This window comes from Balaenoptera physalus (genome assembly GCF_965194825.1).
Source record: "Balaenoptera physalus genome assembly, chromosome: 7".
Classification (NCBI taxonomy): Eukaryota; Metazoa; Chordata; class Mammalia; order Artiodactyla; family Balaenopteridae; genus Balaenoptera; species Balaenoptera physalus.
In genome coordinates, this window is record NC_138886.1 from 63,092,388 (window position 1) to 63,115,444 (window position 23,057).

The 23,057-nt window shown below is 38.5% G+C and overlaps 1 protein-coding gene across 2 annotated transcripts in view; it reads right to left on the reverse strand.

Annotated features, from left to right (window-relative positions):
• Positions 1–23,057, reverse strand: part of MPDZ (multiple PDZ domain crumbs cell polarity complex component) — a 355,494-nt gene that overhangs the window by 234,369 nt on the left and 98,068 nt on the right. For both annotated transcript variants that reach the window (XM_082470785.1, XM_082470784.1), the window contains exon 2: positions 9,000–9,189. The gene's annotated coding sequence lies outside the window, so the exon portion shown is untranslated. The remainder of the gene's footprint in view (positions 1–8,999; positions 9,190–23,057) is intronic.

The following is a 23,057-nucleotide window of genomic DNA, read 5'->3' on the forward strand; positions in this document are numbered from 1 at the left end:
TTATTCAGCAAAAACTGCACGACACTATATGCAGGGCATGGTGTGACGAATACAGTCTTAGACTACGTGAGTTATAACCTCTGATTTTCTGAAGCTTACAGTCACACTGCTGGTAAAGACACAAAGGCATTTATGAAATAACGGTAAATTACATGAGTGGTAAAAGGACAAGTGGGCAAATAGGGTTCTTACTAAATATCATAGATTTTTGGAAGCAGGGTTATTTAAACTGAGATCCAAAGGATGAGGTAAAGAAGGTAGAGTTCTCTTTACAGGACAATTTTCATAGAGATTATTTCCCTTAAGACATTTTTTTCCTCTCTAAGGGCTGATTTTCTTAATGAATTAGTGTGCCAATTGCATCGCCTAAGGTGTTTTAAACTGCAAGAGACAGAATAAACCCAAGCAAATATACCCCTTATTCTCCTAAGAAGAAGTTGAGAGATAGGAAATCCCAGGGTGGGTGATTTTAACAGTTTAACAAAGCTGTCAAGGATCTAAGATTTTTCACCCTTCTCAAGCTTCCTCAGCAGGCTGGCCTTTCTCCTCAGGTCTGTACAGTCCTAAGATGACTGCTTGTACTCCAGGATTCATGCTTGGCTTCCAAAGGCAGGAAGGAAATGGGAAGGAGAGTTTGCTTAACTTTCATCTCTCTTTTTATTAGAAAAAAAAATCATTTCCAGAAGCACCTCATTCTCTACCCTGCCCCTAAGAATATTCCCCCTTCTATGGAAGGCTATGACCAGGTCTTTTATAGGCTAGGCGATGCAATTAAAAACAGAACCTGGAGGTGTGTAACTATGATGCAGAAGGGAACTGCCTTATAATGTAGTAGGTGGACCCTCTATAACCAACGTGGTCTTTCTCCCAGTCTAATCAAAGGAAGGACTTGAGACTTCAGTGTTTTGGCTCCTCAGAACTGGGGGGTTTCTCATTCTATGTCGGTTCCACTGAGCACTGAAGCTCCAGGAAGCTGCATGCACACTTTCTTGCATACTTATCTAATGTATGTCTAATGTATGCTTGTTTCCTAGTTTGGTCATAAATCAAAGTGAAAGCAACCTTGAGCCCAGTCCAAATCATTCTTCACAGCCATCTTTTAACCTAGACCATGCCTTTGTTGTCTGACCCAGCCTTATTACCCAGAAATCATATGGCTACCCCTACCTGCAAAGAAGTTTGGGAAAATGAGTATCTGGCATTTTCCAACTCTATGTTTGTATGGAATGAGGGGGAAGAAATTGCCAGGCAACCAACAGTGTCTTGGACCCCATATAGAGTTTCAGAAACCAATTAAGAAACATTATTTCTTCAAAGGGAAAGACCACCATAATGACATGATGGGAAAAGTCTTAATGTTTCTCAAGAAAGTGATTTAAGATGAGAGTTCCTTTACTTCTGTAAGTGCAAATTCTATATGCTACTTAGTGTTTCTCAGGTGAATTCTAGATAGTCCAAGTTCTTTCTTTTTTTTTTTTTTTAAGCTAGCAATAACTAATTTATTAAACGTAACTACAGCACAAAATAATGCCAGATGCGTTGGAATATTATCAATATATAGCAGTGGACTCTAAAACACACAAAAAATGGATTTAGGTAAAAGCATTGCCTAAGTGCAAATAAATTTTAAACTATATGTAATTTAAAATACTATATAATCATTACAAATAGGAATTAGGTTGTCTTTATAAATAGTTCCTACTTTCTCTTTTTTTTTTAACATCTTTATTGGAGTATAATTGCTTTACAATGGTGTGTTAGTTTCTGCTTTATAACAAAGTGAATCAGTTATACATATACGTATGTTCCCATATCTCTTCCCTCTTGCATCTCCCTCCCTCCCTCCCGCCCTCCCTATCCCACACCTCTAGGTGGTCACAAAGGACAGAGCTGATCTCCCTGTGCTATGCGGTTACTTCCCACTAGCTGTCTATTTTATGTTTGGTAGTGTATATATGTCCATGCCACTCTCTCTCTTTGTCACATCTTACCCTTCCCCCTCCCCATATCCTCAAGTCCATTCTCTAGTAGGTCTGTGTCTTTATTCCCGTCTTGCCACTAGGTTCTTCATGACCTTTTTTTTTTTCCCCTTAGATTCCATATATATGTGTTAGCATATTGTATTTGTTTCTCTCTTTCTGACTTAGTTCACTCTGTATGACAGACTCTAACTCCATCCACCTCACTACAAATAACTCCATTTAGTTTCTTTTTATGGCTGAGTAATATTCCATTGTATATATGTGCCACATCTTCTTTATCCATTCATCTGATGATGGACAGTTAGGTTGCTTCCATGTCCTGGCTATTGTAAATAGAGCTGCAATGAACATTTTGGTACATGACTCTTTTTGAATTATGGTTTTCTCAGGGTATATGCCCAGTAGTGGGATTGCTGGGTCGTATGGTAGTTCTATTTGTAGTTTTTTAAGGAACTTCCATACTGTTCTCCATAGTGGCTGTATCAAATTACATTCCCACCAACAGTGCAAGAGTGTTCCCTTTTCTCCACACCCTCTCCAGCATTTACTGTTTCTAGATTTTTTGATGATGGCCATTCTGATCGGTGTGAGATGCCAAGTTCTTTCTACTGTTTGCCAAACCTACCATAGATAACTCCGGCTTGGAGAAATTTTTATTGCTCTTTTATATCAAGGACAATGGAATTCTCAGCTTAAGACAATTGACACTGAGGCTAATTTCCAAATATCAGCTGAAGAATTACAGTGCTGTGGCAGAAGCTATGCAGAATAGTTTGCATTCTGTGTGGTAAGTGTTGCAATTGCTCACAGAGCATCTGTGTATGATTCTGGGATTATTGGATGCTCAGTATTTTTTTTTAAATTTATTTATTTTAGTTCTTTATTTTTGGCTGTGTTGGGTCCTATTGCTGCAAGCTGGCTCTCTCCAGCTGCAGTGCGAGGGCATCCCACCGCAGTGGCCCCTCCTGCCGCGGAGCACGGGCTCCAGGAGTGTGGGCTTCAGTAGTTGTGGCACGCGGGCTCAGTAGTTGTGGCTCACAGGCTCTACAGCACAGGCTCAGTAGCTGTGGTGCACAGGCTTAGTTGCTCCGCGGCATGTGGGATCTCCCCAGACCAGGGCTCGAACCCGTGTCCCTTGCATTGGCAGGCGGATTCCCAACCACCGCAGCACCAGGGAAGCCCAGATGCTCAGTATTAATGAAGCTAAATCATAGGTGCATTCACAATTATGGGTCAGTTCCACCATCAGAGAGTAAGGAATGGGGATGGTCCTATATGCAGTACTGTATTAGTAAGCATGTCTTAGCTCCTTTTCTAGATTATTCCTTGAGGAGAGGAATGCTGTTAGTTTTATTGCTGTATCTCTCACAGGGCTTGGATTCAAATCCTGACTCTATTACTCAGGACTACTGTGACCTTGGGCAAGTTACTTGATCTCAGTTTTTTCATTGATCTAGGAATATACTAACAACTGCCTTGAGGGTTGTGCGTATCTCTGTGTGTGTGTGTGAATACAATGTGGAAATTTGTTGAGGGTTGTGTATCTCTGTGTGTGTGTGTGGGGGAATACAATGTGGAAATTTGTGTAAAGAATTTAGTGCGGTGTCACTGAAAGAAAGTGTCCAATAAATATTATTTATTATTAAGTACCAAATATATTTCTTGATTAGAAATTAAGGCTTACTTTTCACATTAGCTAGCTGTGTGTTTTTGGCTAAGATGATCAACTTTCTGGCCCTCATTTTTCACTTCTGTTAAAGGTGGGAGTTGTGCTAGAATCTGTAAGCTCACTTGCAGCTTTAAAGATCAGTGGTATCCCTGGGCATACTTCAGTGGTTTGCGAAAAGAAAGAAAAAAAAGAAAGCCCAAAACCCACCAAAGAAGAAACATACTATACTTAGGCAATGTGGAAACTTCATCATGTAGTTTCATAACCAAATCTGTCCATTAGTCATTCTGTTAACACGGACGAAGACAAAATGTTGATCGTAATGGGTAGAATGTGCATTAAGTGGTAGGACCCTTTAAAGAAAAAGAACGTTTTCTCCCTCCTGTCATGTGAGAAAAAGGATCCTTCCATGGCATTTTGTAATGAATTCTTGGCTATTGCTGGGTAGTAAGTTCCCAAGTTTAAGGTTTACCATTTATTGGCATCCAACAGAGAAACAGAGTACTTTTATTTGGAAATAAATTTGAAAAGGATTCCAGAGAGCCCAGGCAGCATTAATTGTACTCTAGTTTGAGAGATTTTCACCTCTTCCGTGCTCTGTAACTAGCTGGCATGCTTCCAACTGTAATTTAGACTTACCATGAACTGCAGGGTTTTTTTAATGTGTGCAGTGATTTTTAAAAAATCCAATAACTTCTTTTATTTGTTGTTCTGAATTTTAAATTTGCATCTGCTTTTCTTATTTTCCAGCACTCTCTAACCCCTATAAGTTTATTCTCAAAAAAAGGTACATTTTATCAGTGGTTTTTAATGATATTTTAAAACTTTGGCTATTTGGTGAATTTGGGTTCACTTGTGAAACCTTTACTAATCCCATTATAAGCTCCCATCAATAATGTCTCCTACCTCAAGACTGCTTTATTTAAATTACAATAGGAAATGCCTCTGAACCTTCAAACATCCCAATTTATGCTCTTTTAATCAAACAACTGCAAGCTAGGGTGACTCTCCTAGTGAACTCATTAAGGGAACCAGATTTCATTTGGGCAGGACATATTTTTTAGAAGATTAAAAATGTAGAAGGATTCTATGCACAATCTCATTTTATAGCTGCCTATGTGTTATGACCAAACAGTCTGTGCTGTAATCAACCAGATATCAGCACAATCACTATTTGCAGAAACGACTGAATAGACAGATGCACTTTGACCTAGAGAATCAGACACAGTTTCAAATTCTTATTTGTTAATATGGACTCATAATAGTGATGATGAATGTTAGGTAACATGTCTTTTTTAAAATCTGGGAATGGACTCTACCCTGGAAAAATGGAAGAAGAAATGTATGAGTTTATAGAACACAATAAAGATAAAGGCTATGTTTTGGTGGGCATGGGGAATATCAGTATTTACCTCACATATAGCCAATTAGAACAGGAGACTGACTCAAGGACATTTTAAAAAATTTATTTTTTATTGAGGGAACATTGGTTTATAACATTATATACATTTCATATGTACAACATAATATTTCTACTTTTCTACTTCAAAAGTAGAAATATTATGTTGTACATGTGAAACATATAATACACTGCATATACCATATACATATACTAGACCTTGCTTACCACCAAAAATTTAGCTTCCATCTGTCACCTTATAGTTGCTCCCCTTTACCCATTTCACTCTCCTCCACACCTTCCCCTCTGGTAACCATTATTCTGTTCTCTGTATCTAAGTTTTTTTTTTTTTTTTTTGGTTGGTTCATTTATTTTGTTTTGCTTTGTTTGTTTTTTATATTCCACGTATGAGTGAAATCATACAGTATTTGTCTTTCTCTATCTGACATACTTCACTTAGCATGATACCCTCAAGGTCTATCCAAATTGCTACAAATGGCAAGCTTTCACCATTTTATGGCTGTGTATTATTCCACTGTGTGTGTGTGTGTGTGTGTGTGTGTGTGTATCAGTTGATGGGCACTTACCTTGTTTCCATGCTTTGCCTATTGTAAATAACGCTGAGATGAACATAAGGGTGCATATATCATTTCAAAGTAGAGTTTTCATATTCTCTGGATAAATACCTAGAAGTGGGATAGCTGGATCACATGGTAGTTCTATTCTTAATTTTTTTTAGGAATTTCCATACTGTTTTCCACAGTGGCTGTACCAATTTACATTCCCACCAACACTGTATGAGCGTTCTCTTTTCTCCACATCCTTGCCAACACTTGTTATTTCTTGCTTTTTTGATAACAGCCATTCGAACATGTGTGAGGTGATATCTCATTATGGTTTTGATTTGCATTTCCCTGATGATTAGTGATGTTGAATGCCTATTCATATCCCTCTTGGCCACTTGTATGTCTTCTTTGGAAAAATGTCTATTCAGATCCTCTGCCCATTTTTTAATCAATTTGTTTGTTTTTTTGATGTTGAGTTGTATGAGCTCTTTTTATATTTTGGAAGTTAAACTTTTATCAGATTTTTGTTTGCAAATATTTTCTCCCATTCAGCAGGCAGCTTTTTTGTTTCATTTTGTTTGTAGTTTCCTTTGCTGTGCAAAAGCTCTTTCATCTGATACAGTCTCATTTATTTATTTTTGCTTTTGTTTCCCTTGCCTGAGGAGATGTATGCAGAAAGTAATTGCCAAGACTGATTTCAAAGAGCAAAATGCCTATGTTTTCCTCTAGGAGTTTTATAGTTTCAGGTCTTACATTCAAGTCTTTAATACATTTGAGTTGATTTTTGTGTATGGGATGAGATAGTGGTCTAGTTTTATTTTTTGTTGTTGTTGTTGTTGCATGTGGCTGTCCAGTTTTCCCAACACCGTTTGTTTTTTTTCCCATTTTATGTTTTTGGTTCTTTTGTTGTAAAGTAATTGTCCATATGTGTATGGGCTTATTTCTGGGCTTTCAGTTCTGTTCCATTATGTGTCTGTTTTTCTGCCAATACCACGCTGTTTTGATTACTATAGCTTTGTAATATAGTTTGAAATCAGGGCAGGTGATACCTCTAGCTTAAGAATGGGTTTTACAGTATGCTTTCTGTCTTAGTCAAGAATGGCTCGGGAACTGGGACGTCTGCAACTGAAGTAAGAGACTTCAGAGCCTACAATATGTGCCACTGAAATGCTCTGGCTCACTGGTGTAGTGGAAGCCAGTAGTGGGTGGTGGTGAGGCTGGTGTGTAAAGAGGAATAATCTCTTCCCTTCTCATGAGTCTTCAAGAGGTGGCCACACTTCATTTCTATACCAAGCTTCTTAAAGAATTTTCCATTGTTTTTCCCTTAAATTTTATGGATTATCTTTTCACCATTAAATCTTTGATTTATTAGAAATTTACAGTTGGTGTAAAGTGTCCTGTATGGGCCCAACTTATGTTTTCAAGTAACTACCCAGTTGTCTAATACCATTTACTGAATAATATATAATTTTTCAACTGGACTGATATGCTCCCCCTTTATATTCTAAATTGCTTTAGGTATTTGAATTTATTTCTGGGTTCTCTACTGTATGTCCTTGCCCTGTCTGTTGACTCATGCATCAATACCACACTGTTTTAATCAGGAGAATTTAAATTTAAAAAATCCAGGACTTCCCCGGTGGCGCAGTGGTTAAGAATCCGCCTGCCATTGCAGGGGACATGGGTTCGAGCCCTGGTCTGGGACGATCTCACATGCCGCAAAGCAACTAAGCCCGTGTGTCACAACTACTGAGCCTGCGCTCTAGAGCCCGTGAGACACAACTACTGAGCCCATGTGCCACAACTACTGAAGCCTGTGTGCCCAGAGCCCATGCTTCGCAATAAGAGAAGCCACCGCAATGAGGAGCCTGCGCACTGCGATGAAGAGTAGCCCCCGCTCACCACAACTAGAGAAAGCCCTCGGGCAGCAACGAAGACCCAACACCACCAAAAATAAACAAATAAGTAAATTTATAAACAAATAAATAAATAAATAAAAATCTGGTATCCCTTGTCCCTAGATCATGCTTGCATCCCATACTCTTAAAAGACAAATTCTTTATCATTTTTCATATTTTTCCCTAGGGTCAGTCAGATGATGATTCTGATTCATTGTCATCATCTCTTTCCTCCCATAAGCATTTACCTAGAACATATTTACTTAAAAATTGGGGATTTCCACAGTGTGCTTTACCAAATGACAGATATCGCAAGAGGCAGCTCTGTTGTAGAAAAAAGAAAGAATTCTAGCATATGAGAGAAATATTTCCAGAAATATCAGCTCTGGTTTCAGAAAGTTCCCTCCATCAGAAGTGCCACATCATTCTTTAGCACCGACATCAGGAAGATAAACAACTTCCATGCTTTAGAATATATTAATAATAAAGTTTGAATATGAAATATTTGAAGCTTCTTCTTAAAGCAAACTATTCTGTCACTATGGTATGTAAAATAGTTTTCTTTCAGTCATATTTCCTATATAAGTCTGCTTATGGTAAGATATCTGCAAAGCAATGCATACAAAGTATTTTTTCTATTGCTTCTAATTTTAATACAATGGTTATACTTTTTAAAGACGTTATTTTAAAATAAAAGAAACCTTAATGGAAAATTTAAAGTATCAGGGGAGCTTACTATTTAAATCAAGACTTTGGTAAATCCCTTTGTTAAATGAACTACCATTGTTTAATATTTAATAAATCTAGATTTTTATTTTTCTAAAGGCCAGATATAGTTATAAGTTCATAGCTATAGCAAATGCTATTTTCTGTCTATTGGAGACTTTTTTGGCACTTCTAGAAAGAAGGGAAACAGTGGATCCAGTAACGATGCAAGAGAGATCAAAGCAATTCCTTCTGTCAGTAATAGCAATTCATGCAAATCTCTAAACACCAAAGACTCTCTTCAGCTAAAGAAAAGTCCACCAGAGAGATCATTGTGAAAAAGGAATCCTAGAAAGCGGCATCATTTTCTAAATTTTATAAGTAGATTCTGCTTAAGGACAACGGAACTTGGTGTAGGAGAAGGGAAGTAAGGAAAGTGGAACTCAGATTTATTGAGCACTAGCTATGGTACGTCACATGCCTGCTAGCAAGACCTCTGTGTTTGCTCCTCTAAGGTGTGGTTGCAAATAGTGGGCTCCTGAGCTAAGCTGCCTAGGATTTGAATTCACTCCTGGCCACTTACTAGCCACCTGGCTTTGGTGCAGGTAATTTGAGCTTTCTTTGTTAACACTTTCATCAACATGAATAGTAAAATCAGATTATTGAGTTAATTACTATTATGCATTTAAAACAGTGTCTGGAATAGAATGTTAATTTAATATTATTATTATTTCCACTTTACTGACAAGGAAACAGAAGCTCAGAGGTAAAGGCACTTACCGTAATTCATATGCTTATTAAGTGGTGGAGCTTGGTTGCTAGTCCGGGTCTGTCTGAAGCCCTGGTTAATGATTTCCTCTGGACCCTTGCTACTCAAAGTGTGGTCCCCGGATCAACAGCATCAGCATCACTTGGGAGCTTGTTAGAAATGCAGGATCCTTGTTCTGCTCCAGACTCCCGGAAGCAGCATCTGTAGGTGAACAAGATCCCAGGTGATTTCTATGCACATTAAAGAGACGTGTTTTGAGACGTGAGACAGAACACACCACTGTCCAATCAAAGCTCTGCTAAGAGGAAGGCCAGTAGAGATTCATTTGCATGCAATCTGTTGCTTTACAGACCTCAACTGTCCCAGAGTGGGATAGGTCTTCAACATCTTAGCCTTTATTTTCTTTATTGCAAGTGTACTGCCTATAGGCTAACTCTCAGATCAGGCTGTTAATTTGTGTCTGGTATGAACTGTCTCTACTATTCTCCCTCTCTCTGTCTCTGTCTCTCTGTCTCTCATTTTTTATTCCTCAATTTATACCCTGAAGGATATACTTAGGGTTGCTCAAGGCTAGTTGTGCTCTATGGTTGTGAGCAAAATTCCAGTGAAACATGCCTTGATAAAGGTAGGAGTTTATGAAAATAGGATAGATTACGGAATTGGACAAAACTGGGTCCAAATGCTAATCCTTTTACTTAAATTTTGTCTCTAAATATTTAATCTCTCTAAAACTTTGTTTCCTTGTCTTTAAAAATGGTGGTATTAATGGATATTCCTCAGTGTTGAGGATCAAATAAAATGAAGGTCTGAGAGAGCACAGTGCATAATAGGTGCTCAACAAATTTAAAGTAAACTAACCCAGGACATTTCCTGCCAAAGTTAAGGAAACTTGCACGGAAGACACATTACATTTAAACGGGTGGGAGACAATGGCTGCCTTCAGGAAAAGCAGTGAGTATCTAAAGGAATATCTTCTATATTTAAAGACTAAGATAACTGTTTTTATGTGGAACAAGCCCCAGGAGGGCTCTGTTTCTTAGAATCATCAGCTTCAGCTTACTCTGTACAAACATTTTTTGGGAGGACACCATTTGTGAATTGCAAGAAATCTTGTCCCTTTAATCACATCATTAAGAAAATAAGTTGCTCCAATCTTAAGAGGCATTTTTATTTCTTATCAGAGCTAATTCTTTACATGGGAACAAAGCACTAATTTTATTATTAAAAAATTGAAGGTAGTGAGCAGAAATTTGCCTTCTGTTATTATGTAGAGAGGAAGCAGCTTCCATAAAGGAATGTGCATGCACATGGCAGAAAGGCCAAGCACAGCACTGCTGAGCCTTTCTTGGTTCCGGTTCTCAGGACCACGGTGTGTAAGGAACAAGAGAAATGCCAGGCAAGCATGGAGCTGTTCTGCCCTATGAGGCACCCACTGAGTTAAGGACAGAGACTCTAGATACACGTGAAAATCCTCAGGCTCCAAAGCCCAGTTAAGTCCCTGAAATTTTTCAAAAATGGTAGAATCATGCATATAAAAGATCATATATATTTTCGAATAAAAATAGTTTAAAAGTAATTTGAAAAAAAAACTATTACATTACACACAACTTTATTCTCTTCTTTTCCCATGGTCACAAACTCCTTAAACATGAAACGTAAAAGCAACCTAAACACTTTTGCCTCACAGTTGGGCTGAAGTTATTTCAGAGTTTTGTGTGGTTTGGCACACTTGAAGTTGGGTTTCATTGTGATTTATTTTTATGTGCACATCACATAGGTACACAGTTTCTGCACATTTTCTCTTGATTTAAGAGAGAAGAAAAATTCCTTTTTTTAAGAGAGAAGAAAAATTTTTTAATGAGAAGAAAAAAGAAATAGTAAAGAATCCTGCACAGATTGGGGGCAACTTTTTAATTTCCTGCTAACATAGGTTTATGGAGACTTGGTAGACTATGTAAATGTAAGATGATTTGTTTTTTTTCTCCTTCACTGAAGTATGCAGATATGAAGATGCCTGGGCATGAGCAGCATCTCTATAATGTCGAAGAATTTTCTTCTGGTATACCCTTGAGAGATGATTTCCCTAGAACTCCCTTCCCTTCAGAAACCACATTCGTCACTGGGAGTTGAGAAGAGGGATCTAGTCACAGCTGCTGCTGCTGACTGCTTCCTTTCTCACCCTGCAGGACAGGGCTTATCCATCCCCAATCATGCCAGATGTATGGAAGAAGGTTCTCAGATACTTGCATTGCATCTACAGTGCATTCAGAGAAACTCAATTACCTTCCTTTACCACAGCTTGTTAACTTTCCTATTTCCGTGAACTGTTTTTGTGTGTGTGTGTGTGTGTGTGTGTGTCTTTTTACTGTTGTCAATCTAACCCTCGAATACTAGAATATCGGGAAGAGCTATTTTGATTAACCTCAGTAACCCTTGGGAACCTGATTTCCAGTATTTGTCCTCCATCTCCCTGTTCCCCGTAGTACAGTATATTTGTCCCACTTTGGCCTAATGAACTAGAATGGGGCTGGTGGGCAATCCCACTACTGGGCATATACCCTGAGAAAACCATAATTCAAAAAGACACATGTACCACAGTGTTCATTGCAGCACTATTTACAATAGCCAAGACATGGAAGCAACCTAAGTGTCCATCGACAGATGAATGGATAAAGAAGATGTGGCACGTATATACAATGGAATATAGGGCAGGAATAAAGACGCAGACGTAGAGAACGGACTTGAGGACACAGTGAGGGGAGGGGAGGCTGGGATGAAGTGAGAGAGTGGCATGGACATATATACACTACCAAATGTAAAATGGATGGCTCGTGGGAAGCTGCTGCATAGCACAGGGAGAGCAACTCGGTGCTTTGTGACCACCTAGAGGGGTGGGATAGGGAGGGTGGGAGGGAGGCTCAAGAGGGAGGGGATATGGGGATATATGTATACACATAGCTGATTCACTTTGTTGTACAGCAGAAACTAACACAACATTGTAAAGCAATTATACTCCAATGAAGATGCTAAAAAATAAAAAAAAAAAGACATAATGAAACTTGAGAAATGAAAAAAAATGGGGCTGGTGGGCAAAGGGGAGATGTGAAGCATTCACTTGCCTTGGAAGAATAAAACTATCATGCTGTCTCAGAATATGAGAACCTAGAGGTCATGGATCATTCTGAAATTTCAGCAATTTCTCAGTCTTCAGGCCTCCCATTGCAATACCTTTATCAGCAATTTTATTTAAATGAGAATTAGAATTCTTTCTTGAACCTTTCTTTGTGCAAAACTGGCAGGGAGCATTCAAACATCTATCTTGCAAGCTGTGACTATTTTCTTTGCTCTGGATTTTGTCCTGGCAGGTGGGAAGACAGTGGGTAGTGAAGATGTCTTGAATTTCCGGAGTACAGAATTAGGGATCTATTCCATTGGGTAATTCCAAAGCATCCAGAGTGATGTAGGAGCACCATTATACCTCCTAAAGTTATCAAGTTCCCTGATGTTCCCTGCAGCGTAATATGTGGTTTTCTTTTGAATGCTTCTGAGATGAAGTGGTTACATTTTATCATGGGAACTACCATATTTTATCAATTCTAAGCCATTCATATTTTCACATTTTAACTTCTCTGATACTGAAATGTGTCTTGCATTTGATGGTGCATCATAGTTTGATTGCCAGTATTTTTTTCTTCTTAGTGACACATAAGAGTAATGTTCCCTATTACAATCAAAGTCATCTTAGACTTAATGAGTTACATTACACCTCTTTAAGCGCACCTTCAGAGATCTCCTACCTTTCAAATCTAGAATTGTAATAGGAATCACAATCCTGGCCGTCTCTATATTCTATTCTCCAAAGCAAGAACATTTGAAAGTACAATTTAAAATAAAACAAATTAACAAACACTACAAAATGTTTAGAAAACATTTAATGTTTCAATTTATTGTCATTTACTATAAGCTGTTGTTCTGAGAGCTCTTTTCCTCTTAAACTCAAGTGTCCATAACAAATAAGGCCTTCATTTGCAAATGGTGAGCCATGGTAATCAAATAACTACTGCTGTATCATCAATCTCTACTTCCAACAAAAGAATATCCTGAATTGGATTGATGCATTCGATCTGATCAATTACTGCAATAGTGAAAGTGTCTACAATTCTGAATTAACTGTGTCATGACTGATTTAGTTATACTAGAGTCACGATATCATTAAACCTTAAAGTCATTGTGCCAAAGATAGCTTATACATTAGATTATCTTCAAATATGCACGAAGAGCTTAGTATAGCTCTCTAGTGATTTGCTAGGTTCTCTAGATATTTAATCTTTGTTCAGATTTGTGCTTGGTTTTGAATAAAGTTAGGAGAGAAGGGTATGAGACTGGAGGCATTTATTGAGTGAAACCACCCTGAATCTTTCATGGCTACTGACCAAGCAGTACTGGAAAACGTGAACCAAGAAATAAAAATCTCATCAACACAGTGAAATCTGTTCTTCTCTCTCTATATATAAACCTTATGTGTTGGCTTTGGCAGCAGTTTGAACTTTGTCATTCCAATAAAGTTCCTGAAATTCACTAGATATCACTTCTTTTTATGGGAAAACATCTGCAAGTGTATTTATCTGGTTATAAACAAAAATATGCTTTACTTTTTCAAATGACATTGCAGAAGTATTTATTTGTTATTTGCAATACGCATCATTAGCCCATCACAAAACCCTGTGAGCACATGCACATTAGGAAAACATCATTCATAAGTTTAAAAATATACTAACTAGAGAGGCATATAGAGTTCTCTGTACCTTAGAACATTTCCATTGTACTGTTGAAAGAATTTTACTTGGTTGAACAGCAAACTGCTCTTAAACTTTCTTTTGGGAAATTTAGTTAAAACTTTCCACTCTTAAACTTGATCCAGACCACAGTTTAAATCTTTGAAAACACACACACACACACTACTGTATTTTATGTACGTAAGATGAAAAAATTTTTCCACATTTTTAACATTATTGAAATTTGATGCATCTTATAGTCAATGGCAAGACATAGTTGGGTTGGAGTGTTTTCTTTTCTTTATGGTAAAAAAGATGATGTAAAATTTTACAACCAATGCTCTCATAGATAAGATAGAGGTTGAGGAGGATGAGGAGGATGAGGATGATGGTGATGGTGATGGGAATATAATAACCACTATTTATTGTTTACACTGTCTTAGGTACTGATTGAATACCTTACATACCTTATTCAATGTTCACAAATACACCAAAAAAGCAGATAATTGTTAGATAATTTCCATAGGTGAGGAAACTTAAGGCCTGGAGAATTTGCATATAACTTGCCCTGCCACTCATTGTAAATGTTGAGGTTAGGGTTTGGATTCAGGTATGCTGATGCAAAAGCTTGATCTTTTAAGAGGGGCACAATGGACCAACTTAAAAAACACCAACTCATTCATGTCCACTTTTGTCCAAAAGCCTGCATTTGGAAAGTATCATAATTTCTGCATGGCACTCTCACAATGATAATAAAGTTAGATTAACGATGGCATCATTAGGTGCTAAAACTCATCTTTCTGTATCTTTCTGTAAAATGTCAGCCTATTCAGGCAGAAAAGCTTGTCATCTTTCAATTTATGTTTTCTGTAGACCTTCTTTGGGTCAGGCACAGAGCTGAGTAAATACTGGAGGCAGATAATGAGGAAAGGGATTCAGTTTAAGTAAAACTAAGGAGCAAGCCCTGGGTCAAAATTAAGGATCAGCAGTTCTGGGTTCTACTGCAGTGATCTGCTATCACTGTCTTGCTGTGAAATATGACATACGAGTCCTTCCCTGTGACTAGGCTTATGCATAATAAACTCTGTATTACATTTCACAATTGTGATCATAAAACGAGATTAAATAAGATAGTTTACAAAGCACAAACAGCAATAGATATATTTGGCACTATTCATTTCTAATGGACTTATTATAGGCATAATCATTGACCAGAGATCTTTTCATGCAGACATTGAGCTTCACAATAGAAGGCATATGTGGGGAAAGCAGAATTATGCTCTAATCTCAAATGAAACATTTCATAGCTCTGTATAGCCATTTCATTAGCATCATTAAATTAATATTGTCTCTACATATAGGCAAAAATCTTCAGTTCTCTGTCTCGGTCTCTCTAGATCTGTCTCTAGCCTGGTGGGTAATATATTACCTTTGGTCCTAGAGGCAAACAGATTGATTTGAGTCCCAGCTTCAACACTTAATTGTGCCACCATGAGCCTGTTGCATAACCTCTCTGAGTCTCAGTTTTCTTATTTTAAAATGGGAATAGCATCTTCCATTCAAGATTTTTTAAAGGACTGAACGGCATAAAGCACTTAGAAGAGGGCCCAACACATAGTAAAGATTTAATAAATATTGACTATCATTGTCCTAATAGGTTGCAACCATCCACCACTATTTTAATTCCACTGTAAATTCCACATGGACTCAGCAATTCTGATACGAAAAATGTGAAAATGCTATTCTAGGCACCATGGAGGATATAGAAATAATTAAATACTGTCCATATTCTTGAAGAAATTACATGTAGTTTAATTTCTGCCAAATCAACTATTTTGCCCATCTAGTTCGTCCAATTTGATGTATTACAGAAAGCAATGAACTAGCATTTTATTTTTTTAAATGTATAGGCCGTCATTACATAATGTATAAAACCAACTTGGTCTAAGTAATTGTTCTGGATGAACCCTAGACATTATCCCCTTCTGTAGATGAGTCATCATGTTTATATCAGCAATTTATCTCTGCAACACTGATTGAAAGCTCTATTTCGTTTCTTCTATTCTTACATGAAGGCAGCTATTTCTGAGCCTTTAGGAATCGTCTTTGTTTCATCTACCTGTCATTGCCTTCCAGATGGCTTTGCCAGACTAAATTCCCATGTCTGCTCTATTGCTGCCCATCTTGGACATCTCTCCAAATTTTTCCTGAAGACTTATCCCAAGCACCCTAAGTTGACCTCTTTTTATTCTTGTACCCACACCATCTTCATCTTTGGAGGCCAGTTAAGATCAAAGACTTCGGAACCAGACCCCCTGAATTCAAATCCTAACCAGTTGTTTGAACTTAGGTGAGTTACTTCTTTTTGCTTCAGTTTCCTCATCTATAAAACAGAGTTCTTAACCCTAGTACCTACCACAGAGGGTCGTTAGGACAATTAAATGAGTTAATATGTGTAAAGTGCTTAGAATAGTGTTTGACACATAGTAAATGCTATATAAATGTTTACCATTATTATTACTGCTTGTTTGTGGTCACTCACCCTGGGTTCTTGATACTGTCAGGTACCTTTGTAATTTTACCATTCCAATATATTAGAATGGTAAAATTAATGGTAAAAATAATGGGTGATGTGAAGTAAGAACTAATCAGCGAGGGAACAAATGTAGAACACAGATCTACGTTAAAAGTGATAAAGCTACGATGAGCTGGGAAGGTAGTGGAAGGTTAGACAGGACAATATTTCCAGTAGATGGAAATGAAAAGTCTCAAAAATCTGAGAACAGGTAGCTAGAAAGATGAACTGGAAAACATAGCTGGAAAGGTATCAGTAATCAGCATGGTGATGGTAATTTTCCTAGAGTGATGCATTAACAGATTTCAAAGAATTGAGGATTAATTAGGATGAAAGGCAGAAGTAGGAGTTTGGGACAAAAAAGAAGTGAGAAAGAGCTTAAGCCACATTACTCAGGAGATTGCCAATAGGGAAGATGAGCTTTCCTACTGCTTCTCTAAAAAAAAGCGGGGGCCACAGATGAGGTAAGAGAAATAAAAGAGAGACAGGAGCAAAAGGTAATGGAGAGGCTACCGGACGGGAGTCAAGACACCAGGCTTTCCTTGTCTTAGCTCTCGGAAGGACCAGGGGTGTGACCTTAGGCTTGTCTCTTAATGTTACTGGGCTAGATATACTTAAGGTCCTAAAGTCCTTTTCACCTCTAAATCCTGATGATGATACAAGCTGAGATGAAGGTTGGTAGGGAAAAGTTATAAAGGTCAAATAACTTTTGCTCTTAGGAAAATAAAAGTCAAGGTCATCACCATGAACCAATATCACAGTCAGGCACATGGATGAATTCATATGCTGAGTGAAAGAAGCCAGATGCATAAACCTCATACTACACGCTTTAGATTATATAGGTTCAAAAACAGGCAAAACTGATCTTCTGTGTTAGAGGTTAGAAGAATTATTACCTTCTGGAGATGGTATTGACTTGGAGGGAACATTTTGGGGTGCTAAAATGTTCTCTGTGTTGATATAGGTAGGGATTTCACAGGTGTGCCTGTAGGTAGGTAAAAGGGATAGGGCTGTACTCTTAAGATTTGTGCACTTTACTATTATAAGTTGTACCTCAGTTACAACAAAAAATAAGTGAAGGTTCTACTTTTTCTTAAAAAAAGGGAAAATATATGCTCAAAATGAAAAGTAAGATGAGAAGTTGAGGGCCCTGGTGCAAGGCAGTTTCTACGGGGATGGTTCCTAGGTTACAGAGAGATGAATTACTGGATTGTATCATAGGTACATAGATACATTAACTGCTTTCTGTGGTAAATAGTTACTATTACTGAACCACACTTCATTTGTACTAATTTTACAAATGTGTTCCATATGCACTCATGATATATAATAATAATATGTATAACACATAAATATATAATAATGATAATATATGCATATATAGGTATTATGTATGTGTGTGTGTGTATATATATATATTTATTTATGGATAAATATATTAGAACAATGATCTTCAAAGAGTTCTAAGCCTGATGCTTCATGGAAGATGCTCAAGGTCACTGTGTAGGATGAAGGGAAGGTGACCCAGCAGTCTGAGCTCCCTGCCCCTTAATGGCCAGTACAGTTCTACTTTAATCTGTTTTATAAATCGTGGTTTGGCCATAAGAGTAAATTTGTAAACAGATTCCACTGCTAAAAATGTTTGAAAATACTGTAGGAAGTTACACATAAGATATACATAGATTACCTGCGATTTAAAATTTCATTTAAAAAATAAAAAAACATAGGACCATCAGGAATTTTGATTGAAGCCCCACTAGAAACTCTGAGAATCAGAAAATTCAAAGTATACTTTCCTCTTCAAGCTAAAGGCCCTATGCTTGCTTTGGGGTGTTGGAAATATGAACAGGTAAAGTCCTTATCCTTAAGTAGTTTCAAAGCCATGGCAAAAGGCCCCTCAAATCAAGCCGCAGTGCTTCTGATCTCCTAAGACTAAAGATTCTGGTTGAAAGAAGTGTGGCATTTTTTTTTCTGTTTTGCCTGTCTGTCCTGACTTCTCATTCCCTGATAAAGGAAAAGTTTTAACTCTCCTGTCTGCCAGGAGAATTTCGCCCCTTTGTTGAGTTTCTAGAGCAGCGTGCACGTAAAGAGAGCTGATAGGACAATGTGATTTTATGAGAGTTTTATGGAGTGATCGTCATACTCTAGTTCCTTATTTATTCAGTTGCGGGGGAGGAGGAAGGAGGCACCCATGATGATCACTGTTATTATTGTAATTCTAACCACATATCCCACCAACTGGAGTTTCCTGTTTTCACCACCTTTGACAGCACCTCTGCCTCCCCACCCTGCAGGTTCATTCTTCTCTTCATCTGTTCAATTGACACTTACGACACTCATCAAGCATTTGTTTTTATACCTCTCCGGATTTAAATATTGCTCATTGTTTCTTTTGCTTACTCAGAACTCATGTCCATCATCAGCATGGTAACTGCCTGTAATACGCTAGACTTCATCCTTAGTAAGTTTCCTTTTCCAGGGACCTACTGGATATTTAAAAGCTCCTAATCACGAAAGTTGGCAAAGACTTTTATTGTAGTGTGTGTGTGTGTGTGTGTGTGTGTGTGTATGTGAGAGAGAGAGAGAGAGAGAGAGAGAGTCAAATTGCCTTCTAAAATACCTATCTACCTTGATGAATGAAGCTATCCACCTTTTACATATATTCCTTCTCATGTATCTTGGCATCTTTATGTACAAAAACTGCTCCAATTAAAATAAATGGATTTAAAATATTCTAAAATTGTAAAATTGTTTCAGTTGCAACATTTTATTTGCCATTAAAAATTCCCAATGTGTCTGTGCTGATGGAGCCCCTCTTTGGCCATCATATTATTTTAAGCATCTCTGTATTTTGTGTTTAAGTTTTTGCTCATAGATTTGATGCTGGCTAACCAAAATCAGGAAAAAAAAATCTCTACTTTGTACTTTCATACCACGATTTATTTTTCAAAAGGTGAACATGTTTTTAATCTGTGATGGTATAATTTATGTTCTAACAAGCATGAAGTTTTAGAGGATCAGATTAGTGAAGCGTAGAGCAGTTGGAACAGCAGATCACATTCCTGGACTTCCCACACAAATGTTTCCATGCACTTTGGTCCATTCCAAAACCTCAGATTTCCTATAACCTCACGAGGAGCCTCCAGCCGCTATTCTCTCCTGATAAGCTCCAGATATATTTATTTTACCGGCTCACCTTCTCCATAAAATGGAATTAGAAGGAAACAAGGGGCTCTTGGCTTTTACAATTTATTATCCTTCAGAGAATTAATGTTTGTACTTTTGAGCCACAGAAACCTTTGTTCAGACAAAACATTATACTAAAGCCAAGGGTGGAAAACAGATAAAAGTTTAGTTGCTCCAGGTGAATTAGGGAGGGGGCCCAAAGCCCTGGCAGCTGGCCCCATTCCCATCCAACAGAGGCTCCAGAAGAGCTCTGCTGAGCAGTATAGAATCTATAGACTCTGTTGACTGAGAGCAGTGGTTCTCAATCCTGTTTGCCTGTTAGATCATCTGAGGAACTTGTTAAAAATATCCTTGCTCAGAACCCACCCCCAGATATTGTGATCCAACTGATACGGGTTAGGACATAGACAAGTGTTTTGTGTTTTTTTGTTTTGTTTTTTTTCAGGGCCCCAGAGGTTGTAAAATGCAGCCATGGTTAAGAACTACTGCTTCAGAGCCGTGCTGCTCAAATTTGAGTGTGTATCAGCATCGCTTCGGAGCTTGCTCAAACACAGCTGTCTGGACCCCACCCCCAGAGTTTCCCATTGGGTAGGTCTGGACTGGGGCCTGAACATTTGCATTGCTGTAAGACCCCAGGGGATGCTGGTGTTGCTGATCTGGGGAATTCATTGAGAACCACTGCTTTGAACAAATGATAAAATCAGCCAGGATTATATCACTTCTGCTAGGACCCGGGGTAAAGTCAACTTCCATTGGGCTTGCTCTTCTCTACCCTTTTTGGAAATATAAATCTTATGTCCAGAAGTGCCTATCATATAAGGTACCAATTATTTTGGGCAGGCATATGGGGTCTGGGGTTGTGAGTCTCTCTCTCTCTCAGTGAAGCCTCTGCCCCCAAATGTGTTTTACAGAACAAGGAATTATACTGGAACCAATTTTCCAAACTATAAGGACATTGAGGCAATAGATTGAAAAGAAGACTTATTTTAAAATTAAGAAATGAACACATATGATAGAATCGGCACAGAGTGAATCATGGAAGCCCGTGCGTCACATTGGGCAACCCAGAGCAGATGAAGACCTGCGTTTGCCTTTGAGGAAATTAACCAAATCAGCACTAGGCTTCCCGCTTCCCATTGTTATCTCTTCCCATGCCCTTCTATTACTTTCCAGACAGATGAGGTCTAGGGAGAAGAGCAATAAAATATCTACATCATGCTAACCATTTGGGGGCAACCAGATTTGGAAAAAGGCATTAATAAATATGAAAGGTTAAACAGTTTTGGACTCGAGTATACTTCCTTCCAGAATATCACCTTGGATGCACAACAAGCTTAGTCACTTAGAATCATAAAGCAGATAAACTCTAGCTGGGTGTCTACAAGCCACCTCCTTGAACTGGGAGGACGGGTGATTACAGAACCTAGGTACTGAATCCTGCCATAAGCACAGGTGTAACAAGGCAGGAGACAGTGAAAAGTGTCCATCGTATGAGCCCCCTCATTGCCTGCAGTGTGTGCACTAACAGAGGCAAGAGCTTGGAGACAGGCTGGTTGGCATGGGATGGTTGATGTTGACTGTTAAGGGTGGAATTGTGTCTTCCCAAAATTCACATATTGAAGTCCTAACCATCAGTACCGCAGAATGCAACTAAATTTGGAAATAGGGTCATTGCAGATGTAATTAGTTATGATGAGGTCCTTGGGTGGGCCCAAATCTGATATGACTAGCGTCCTTATTAAAGGGGGAAATCTGCACACTGAAACACATACACCCAGGGAGAATGCCATGTGAAGATGAAGGCAAGGATAGAGGTGATGCTTCCACAAGCTAAGGAACCAACTCTGCTGACACCTTGATCTCAGACTTCTAGCCTCCAGAACTATGAGACGGTAATTTTCTATTGTTTGAGCCACGTGGTCTGTAGTATTTTGTTACGGCAGCTCTAGCAAACCAATACACTGAGCCCGATAACCATGTCAGATAAGCGTGCAGTGAGGGAAGCCCCACGTGACCCTTCCTAGGGAACTGAAGCCAGCATGTCATGAGGGAGCCAACATTAGATGAGGCACAGAGGCCAGTCACGACTGCACGGAGAAGAAGCAATACCCATCAGGGATAGGTCCATGTAGCAGCCAGTAGAGAAATGAGACAATAGTAAACATCTGCCCTTTTCCTTCAATCTGCTTGTCCCGATCAAGGTTGCTGGGTCTTGAAAAGGGCATAGGAAAGAGTCGTTGTAGCCAGCCATATAACCTGCCCTCCACCCTGGGCAGTCAGAGCCTGGTTCAAGGCTGCTGGGTGTGAGGACAGTGGGGAAGTAAGAGGTGAGATTTAAATTACTTGGGATGGAAATTTAAACAGATTTAAATTTTAGTAATCTGAAGGGAGAGAAAAGTCATATTGCTGAGGGGTGGGAAAGGGACAATTACAATAGCACTGAAAAGTTGTGACCAGAGAAAAATTAAAGGGTTTCGTGATTATGCCCCACTGAGACTTATACTGACTGGAACTTGTCAAAAACCGGAGGCAATAAAAGCCATAATTACAACACCAGTAATAATATCTAGCTAATATTTCTTTTGCACTTAAAATTATATTCTGGGCGAAGTGATTTGCATGCATTATACTCACTAATTCCTACAGATTATACTCATTAATTCCTACAGAGCCCCACTGAGAGAGGGGATAAAATATTACATATTAGGAAATTGAGTTTCAAAGAGGATAACTTGTGTAAGGCCACTCAGCTGACAAGGGTTAAGAGCCAGGGTTTGAACCTCTGTGGAGGAGACCCACAATTGCCTGAGCTCCCCCATGGCCCTATAGGGCCCCTACATGCTTTGTTTCTAAACTTCAATGCATCTGTCTCCCACCCAAGAATGGGCTCTTCTCGGGCCTTCTAGGGAGTGCTCAGTCAGGTATGTGATAGCAACTGCCTATGACATGCAACTAAGAGATATGGCTGCTATAAATGAAAACAGTCCTTAGATGCCAAGATGGTCTTCAGTCTCCCTCAGAGTTTCTGAAAGCAAGCGCTCAACTATACTATTTCATCTGAAAACAAAATCATAATCCCCATTCCAAGGACCAGGGCATCAACCCACCTTGATTCTGGTTAATATGGCCTTTGTCACGACTCAACACTTCATAAAAGAATGTTAGGTTGATGGGAAGGATACAATTGTCACCCATGTTAAGCAAAATAAGTCAGAATATAACATTATGCGTATACCAGAGTCCCAATCAATCCCAATAGAAAAAAATAAATTAGAACATTAACAATGGTTATTCCTGGCTGATAATACAGTGAGCAATTTACTTTTTATTTTTTATCCCTCTGAATGTTCCAGTTTCCTTACAATGAGCGTGTACTTTTAACCAGAAAAATAGATTGCCGCCAGGTACCGTAGGCCCTGCCAAATGCCTCAGCACAGCAAAACAGTTACCTCCCTGAATTTCGGTGGCTAGATAGGAAAACATTTCCTGGTCTCATCAATATTATTGTAATACATTTTATCCTTAACAATTAC